The following is an 8,756-nucleotide window of genomic DNA, read 5'->3' on the forward strand; positions in this document are numbered from 1 at the left end:
GTGTCTGTGTGCTCTGGGCACTGTGCATACACCGCGTCTGCATGCTCTGGGCACTGTGCACACACATCACATCTGCGTGCTCTGGGCACTGTGCATACACCGCGTCTGCATGCTCTGGGCACTGTGCACACACATCGCATCTGCGTGCTCTGGGCAATGCACACACATTGCATCTGCGTGCTCTGGGCACTGTGCACACATCGCATCTGCGTGCTCTGGTCACTGCGCACACATCACGTCTGTGTGCTCTGGGCACTGCACACATTGCGTCTGCATGCACTGGACACTGCGCACACACCGCGTCTTCGCCCGTGTTATGCAATTAACCATAACTGTTAGAGGTTATCATCTATGAACAGGATAGGTGATACCGTATTGATGTCCAACCGCTGGGATCTTTACCAATCAGACCGGGGAAAAGAAATTTTCACACATGACTACTGTGCCATTCATTCTCCATTGAGCAGCCATAAAGAAAATGTATGAAGTGGCAGTCGGGTGTCTGACTTACCTCATTCATTTTTAACAGATACAAATTCTGCTAATCAGTATAGGACCCAGCAGTTGGACACCCACTGATCAGAAAGTTATCATGAGACAACCCCTTTAAGACGTGCTCAAGGCTACCAAAAGTAGACTTCAGCCTGTGTGACAATACCTGTGGTGACCATTTTCAGCTCATGGGACTCATTCAACAGATTTATAAAAGATTTACAAACTATGCCCCATTCCCAAAGCCATGGATATGTCGAACCCACCTGCAGCGGTTGACCCAGGGACACCACTCCACCTTCGGGGACGCCACAGGGTCTCTGTCAAGGTCAGAATGACGATGATGATGAGACTAGTGACCACCCCCTTTCGCCAGGTGTTTCTCGATCCACAGGTAAAACAGCACACACAATGTATATGATACATTAAGCAAAGGGAGAAAAAAGGAACAGCACTCACCGGTAATTGCTGTGAAGTATTCAGGTTTATTTCATGGTCGGAGGATACATGCTTCGGCGTTACAGGGAGGGAATGAGGATGGTTAGCACAAAAAGACTACGGCCGTTTCGCCCCTGTAGGTGGGGCTTCGACGGGTCGACGGGTAAGTCTATGCTAAACCAAAAACATCTTACATAAAGACCTGCTTATTGCAAAAAGAAAACAAAACATATACATTTTGTACACGATTTGCCAGTTTCCACTTTTCTATAAAATATACACTTTTTGTAAACACATTTTTCTTTACATACCACCTTCATGTGCTTCTCAACAATAATGTCGTTTTCTGCACTGGAATGCCTCTGACCAAACCTGGAGAGAAATTTACACAACACGCACAGACTTGCATACAACATGCTCATGATATACATCTATAATCAGTTTGCAGTCTCTAAGAATGGGTAGAGTAGTTGCAGGGTGTTTCTACGGACTCTTTACAGTTTTTTCTCACTTCGTTGGTGAAAGACTCTCAACTCTAGGCCCGTTCACTGTTCACTGCTTCTTGGTCAGCTGCACCTGTGCAAGGATCTCCATCCGAATCCATCAGCTCAGATCTAGACTTTCTTTTCGGCATACCTAATTCATTTGACAACAGGAAAAAATCTACAACCTACATACATCTCTAAAGACTCTTACCCACTCCTGTTCTACCCATCAAGAGAGGCATTAATGCATCACTGTCTCCTGTATCAATAGGATTGGAGGGAGTGGTCGAATTTAGACTACCTCATGTGGTGTAAACAGCAGCATATCCAGTGCAGAATCGACCACCATCTGGTTTCATCTATAAAAACAAAAACTAAAAAAAATATACATTAGATCATTCTTATAACTTCATCTCTGATCATAATACAGTTAGTGGTCATCTATACTTCACATGACTGAGAATACTAAATAAATAAATAAACATATAAGACAAGACTTTCCTATTTCAGTTAACAGATATACCTCATAGTAATCTAATAAACATAGCCTGTGGGAAAAAGGTCAGCTTCAAAACCTATCTAATATGCCTGCTGCACCCTCGAAGAAACTGGAGAATATAATTAATACCTTATTCCCCCCTTGTTTAATTGTTTATTTACCAATATGGCAAAATTCAGAGTTTTTATACTGGTATGCCCTAAAAGAAAAGATAAAACAGCAGGTAATAAATTAGCCACATACTAAAACCTAAAATGAACAAACACTGAAAATAACGTATATCTCACAACAATATACATTACTGGGAAATTTTAAAACCTAACGATAAACAACACTGTATCCATAAAGAAAAGAAAAACCTTTCATAGTAGAAATAACTGAGACATGATTAAATGACAGCTGTGACTGGGCGACTAACCTGCAAAAATATATAAATTGTTTAGAAATAATCATAAAAACAGAGAAGGTGATAGTCACAAAATAAAAATATATTGTTCGAATAAATCGCCATTAAAAAACAAAACACAAATTATCGCACATCCCATGAAATCTAATATTCCCTATTCCGGTATAAGCAGTAAACTAAACATGGGAAATCCTGAACTCTAAGGGTTAAACCAAACTTACGTCACTATTGGGGAAAGACACATTCCATTCTTATCTCTGACTTTATCAATTCAGTAAAAAATTTCACTTACTTATCTTTGACTTGCATGTATTGGATAGCTGAGTAAACAAATATACTATTTATACTTATTCAAATGTGTTAGTCATTTATACCAGAGAACACCTCCCACCGGGGATGGGTGGAGAGCTTTGAACAAAGAGCCATTGCGAGGGGTGTGGCTTATGAGGTATACTGCCATCAGTGGGTGTAGCAAGACGGCTGCCACAGGAAGTTCCAGGCACCTGACTTCCGGGTGTAGCATCCATGTTGTGACTCCCTGGGTGTACTGGGAGTGGCTGGAACTACGTAGTAAACCAGGGATACTTTTAGTGCCTGTAAATTTGCATTTCAGCATACAAAGGAGAGATTTGATTAGCACCAGATATAATGACTTCTAGAGAAGAACAATGAGGCACAGCTAGAGAAAAACATTTAGTGATTCTACAAACAGCAACACACAGTGAATAGGGTCTTTGTCCTCCAGTATACTCTCACTGGAGATTAATCTGAACTTCAATACATGGATTGCAGCCTGCCATCTAGTGGTAGTCCAACGATTTTACACAACTTTTTGCAATCTTTTATATTTTTTCCGTTTTTTGTAACTAGGGCGACAGCGTTCTCAGCTCCTACTAAAAACAACATATTTATCTTTTGAACAGAGTGTATACAAAGTGCTCTAATTGGACCGGCCGGCTCCAACCGGAATTCTTTCCCGCCTCGTTATGAAGACCTACCCCCTCATAACAGTGGCTCACGTTTAATACGCAGGGGAATACGCTAATTCCGACACTTTTACCTTAACTAAAGTGAGATCCTTTTCCCGCCTCGTCTGCCACGCAGACAGTGACATGCGCCTGAACCGCAGGGGAATACGCTAATTCCACTTTAAGTTAACAGAACACTTCCCGCCTCGTTTATTATCTATCCAATATTCAACATTCAATATTCAATATTTAATATTTAATATTTAATATCTAACAAACAGTGGCTGTGTCATCAGCAACACAGGGGAATCACTAGTTCTCATACTTCTGTTCAAAAACAAACAATTTAAAAAGACTGAAAAACGCATTAATTTCTCTCTAATCCAAACCAAAATAACACTTGTCTTTCTTTCAAATCATTACAAATTGCTTTACTATACAAAGGCTGCAGCCACCTCCACTGACCCCTCCTTTCTCCTCACTCCAAAGAGCTGCGCTGTTTTGACCCCCGGTGTCTGCCTCTTCACTCCTCCACCCCCCTTGTTTCTCAGCTAAAAGACAGCAGGGACGTAGCTATGTAATTCGATCTCTGCTCTTTCTCAAGCAGCCGGTGGGCAATGGCCAACACACACTGACCCCCCTTCTCCTCCACAGAACAAAGACAGCAGCTGCGTCTGTGTGGGCTCTATCAACCCCCCTTCTTTCTGTGTAAGAGACTGCAGGCACGCTGGGCTTCTCTCCACCATTTCTATAGCTGTCTGCTCAGACAATTAACTCTCCGAGAACCAAACAGAGAAATCACAAGCCTGATTAACCATACACCTATATACAAATCAACAGCTACTCAAAAAGCCCCCCATTTCTACCTTACTTACAGCCAGAAATACAGACAGCCGGATCCTATACAAAAGACCTAAAAGCCAGCACCTATAGGGTCTGGGTTTTTTCTCTAGGTCACCGGCGAGCGACAGTCACACCGTTAGGTCTCCGGTGCACTACCATTCTCCGGACTAGTGACCACCCCCTTTCGCCAGGTGTCTCTCGATCCACAGGTAAAACAGCACACACAATGTATATGATGCTTACCGTGAAACGGAGGGCGATCAATCCTCGATATCGAGCAACACCTGGATACTTGTGGAGTAGCCCCAGACGTCCGGAAAGTGGAAGCTCTGACTCACTCTTCTCGGTGGCCCCACGTTGGGCGCCAACTGTCAAGGTCAGAATGACGATGATGATGAGACTCAAAGGATCTCTCGAGATCCGGCTGCTGTTTCTAATTAAAATGTCATGAGTGCACTTAGAGATTAAATAACTAGACAGCAAGTCAGTTACATCTATCTCCATGACTGGCTCTTAACCAAGTGTATTTTTTATTGTTTGAAAGAAACTCTAGACCGAGCAGTAAAGGGGTGTAAACAAAAGTTTTAGTCCAATCAAGTATCGCAGGTCAGGGCTTCATGACGTAGAGAGATCTACACATCCTCCTTGGATTGGTCAGTCCAGACTCCAGGAATTTCCTTTGTCCATCTGTCTTGGGTGTAGAACAGGAAATAGCAGCCATCTTTACAATTACATGTGCTGGTATATACTGTGTCTAAGGAAAATACACTGAATATGCAATATACATATATACATGTTAGTAAGAAACAAAAGCATTCACAAATATGTGTGTTAGTTCACATCTACTGAACTATATAACTGAGTCTATGAAATGGCTGAATTAAGTATTTTTGGATACTCAATTCTTTATCCTCAACATCTCCACTTGTTGTAATCTCTGGCCACAGAGTCGTGACGCCACTCACGGTTTCCCGTCAGGGGTATGAGTGTCCGCCACTGCAGGTTTAACGAGCGTCTGGGACTGATGGAGTCTGCAGTCTGGTGGTTTGGCCTCCCGTGAGTGAGGCTGGCCCCAGGGGCTCGGGTGTGTAGAACAACAGGTCCCAGAATAACTCAGTCTCAGTCCAAGATGTCTTTCAACTATTCTTTACTCACTTTCAGATGTTCTGTGAGGAACCCGGGTGATGCTGAGATAAACCAGGAGGAACCAGGCATCCTTTAGGCCGGTCTAAGGGTAACCGTTAACTCGCCTTCCTAGCACTTCTTGTTTCGGATAACCCCTGACTTGAAGTACCGTGGGATTCATCCAGGGAAGTCGCTACTGCCTTTTCTCCCCTTTTTGGCCCGTTTGCCGGCAGCATGGACCAAGGAAGATGGCTCCAGGCTCGATCCTCCTTATGGGCTCCCTCGTTGCTGCTGAGGCTCGAACTCTAGTTGGTTGGTGGTTCCCCTCACCCGCAGGTTTAGCAGATCAATAAATAGACGTCTACTCTAGGGACCTGTTCCCCGTGCGTGCCTAGTCACCAGGAGTCTCTGTACTCGACCAGCTGACTTCCTCAGCGTCTTTCTGACCGACTTGCTGGTAACCATTTTCCCCCGCTAACGGCTACTACACGTGCAGGGTCTGACTAGCGTGTCAGCGCGCGTCTCTCCTCCAGCAACCCTCTTTTCGCGACTACTGCTCTCAGACTGGCTAGCTCCTCCTACTTTCCTTACAGCCACTGCCACCTTAGCTTCCAGCCCTTCCCCTACACCCCTAGATGAGATGTGGAGGAACGCCCCCTCTTGGGTCTGCCCAAGGGTCCCCTCTAAGGTGTGGGAGACCTGGTTGCTATGTGTCTGTGCGTACACACCCTATTCCGGCCTTTAGAATTACCTGAAAGCACTGTCCCAGCATGGGTGCAGTACTCAGTGGTGCCTGACCAGGTCAGGGGCGCCACAGATATTTTTCACCCTTTTAGTTCAGAAATCTTTAGAATGTTAAGCTTGTAGTCAGAGGGGAAGCTAGTGGTTCCTCTCAGGTGGGAGATATATTTGACAGGGCCACTAACCACTTAGCCATGTTTACAACTATGGAGGTGCACACTAATTATTGGTACAGGAGAACTCAAATGATGACTGAGCTGTTACTAAAAATAAATCTCTATACAAAGACCCACACCGATATTACCGCCATATGGTGACCATATAGTGCTAGATACCAATCCTGCAGAACCTATCAGAGATTACAGTGCAGTTATAGATATCGTTCTTTATGATGGAGTCGTTCACTTTTCCAGTGTTTTCCATCTGGCCCAGACCGACTTTACAATTTCCTTCAGCCACAACTTGTCTGCAGAGATTACCACAAAGACACATCTGACTTCTCATATTTCCAGCACTGTCCCCATCTATTCTCAACCTGCACAAACTCCTCATCCTGCTGACACCCCAATGCTGAGCAACTGCTGCCGTATGTGTCCCTATTACTGCACCTGCTATTAGCCCCAAAACAGTACTCTTGTTAGTGTCTGAAATAACAATGAAACCACTGTGCCCCTTACAAAGTAAAGTACCTACTTTGTGCCCTCACAATGGTAAGCTTGCCACCTAGAAAATATTAATGCTGAGTGTAAGTGCCCTAGAAAAGAGAGGCCATATTTTGCCCCCCTAGAATTGTCACAATTGTCTCCCTGTTTTTAGAGACTAATGACTGTCTTTGGACTGAAGCCTCTCATCTGGCGCTCTACATTTAAATGGGTTTCATTTTTCTCAGTACTGAAATGGTTAAATGTCAGTTTTTCTCTTGCTGCTTTTCCAAGCAGTTCCTAGCTGAGTGTTTCAGCTGCACTTACTTTGTAGTCATGCCCTTCAGATTTAAATAGTGGTGTTGCCCAGCAGTCCCTGCTGAAAATATAAAGTCTTTTGGTCTCTGGCTGCCTTGGAGGAAGGTTCTGCTGAGGAAGTTTCCTGCTGTCAGGCTTTATCCTTTTTATTGCTTTCCTCCCTTGTTTGTCTTACCTTACCTTGTGTCTGGTTAGTGCAGCGGTGAGGTCTAGTGTACTTCACCTGCACTCCACATGTCAGGGCATCTATAGGGTCTTCTCTGAGTCTCAGGTTCCTGTTTGGCAACAGTTGCGGAGACCTTATAGGGACTGGCTAGCAGAGTAGGGACAGCTGCAAGTGAGAATAGGAGGTGTCCCACCCACTAGTTCCAGGCCCATTATTGTATCCCCTGGAGTCCCCTTTGTTAGTTGTGTTTTGTTGTGCATCAGATGCACGTAGGTGTGAACGCTCCCGCCACGCTTGTCTTACCCAGTAAGCGTGACAAGAATGTAATCATGCTCCATGTGTTCCTTTGCCAGTCAGAATAATCTGATTGCCCACTTACATTTAATAATGTCCACTAAGTCTCTAAATTTACAGTCCCCCCCTTAACCAGTATGCTCTTTCCACAGCTCTCCTATACGCGGTATGATGGGCCCACATCTTCCATATACAGTACAATGTCCCCAGAGCTCCCTATTCACTGTATAATGTCCCCACAGCTCCGCTACACATGGTATGATGCTGCTACAGCTCCCCTATACAAGATATGATGGGCCCACAGTTTCACTGTACACAGTATAATACCTCCACAGCCCCCATACTGTATAATTGGGGTATAATTTCCCCACAGAAGCTTCCAGACTGTATAATGATCCACACAGTATGGGCTCTTTTCCACTTGCATATAGCTTCTGATGTGGGAGCGTCGGAAGCGATATGCTAATGACTTTCTGCTGTGGGTGTCAGCCGGAGGTCATGTGACTGTGATGTGATCTTTCGATCGCATCACAGGAGCAGAGAAGATGGAGCACTTTCACCCGTCTCCTCCGTTGTCTGTTTCTGCATGCAGTGCACTGCAGTCGCAATAACATGTCAGTGCAGTGCGATGTTGGGGTGCGTGAGCTGAGACTCACTGTAAAACGCAGCATGCTGTGATTGTACCGAGAGCTGATTCATGTGGATAAATAACAGGAAAGAGAAAACTGGCTCATGGATCGACACTGGTGCGAGTGTAATCAGATTTTTTATCGGATCGCACTCGCACATGCAAATCGCAGGTGGAAAAGAGCCTTAACCTTCACACTTTATGAGGGCCTCATGCTGTATGAGAGACCCCCACAGTAGCCCCCACACTGTATGATGGCCCTCATATTAGCTCCCACGCTGTATAATGGCGCACACCGGTACAGTAATCGCACTGGCTCCCTGACGCAGAGGGCTCCACACAGAGCGATTGCCCCCTGTACCCCCTTGGTATCTATGCTACCGGTTGTAGTCCAACATGGGAGGTTAAAGCTAAGTCCCACGAGGAGCATTTGCTTCGTTTATGATGCTGCATATTTTCGTTGTGCAAAAAATGCATCTTACAAAGTCAGCAAAGTGTATAGTATTTTTCTAAACCTCATGGCTACTGTACTTTTTTAATGCTGCGTAAAAACTAATCTGTAGTGCTTTTTTTTAAATCCACAACATATACATTTCTCTTTCAGCAAATATACATCTTATTTATGGATGTTCCCCATAGATTTGAATTAAATAAGGAAAATCCACACAAAAAAAAATGCATAGTCGCTAAAAATACCACAGAAACTCACTAA

This window comes from Anomaloglossus baeobatrachus, chromosome 2 (assembly GCF_048569485.1).
Source record: "Anomaloglossus baeobatrachus isolate aAnoBae1 chromosome 2, aAnoBae1.hap1, whole genome shotgun sequence".
NCBI classification, from domain to species: Eukaryota; Metazoa; Chordata; class Amphibia; order Anura; family Aromobatidae; genus Anomaloglossus; species Anomaloglossus baeobatrachus.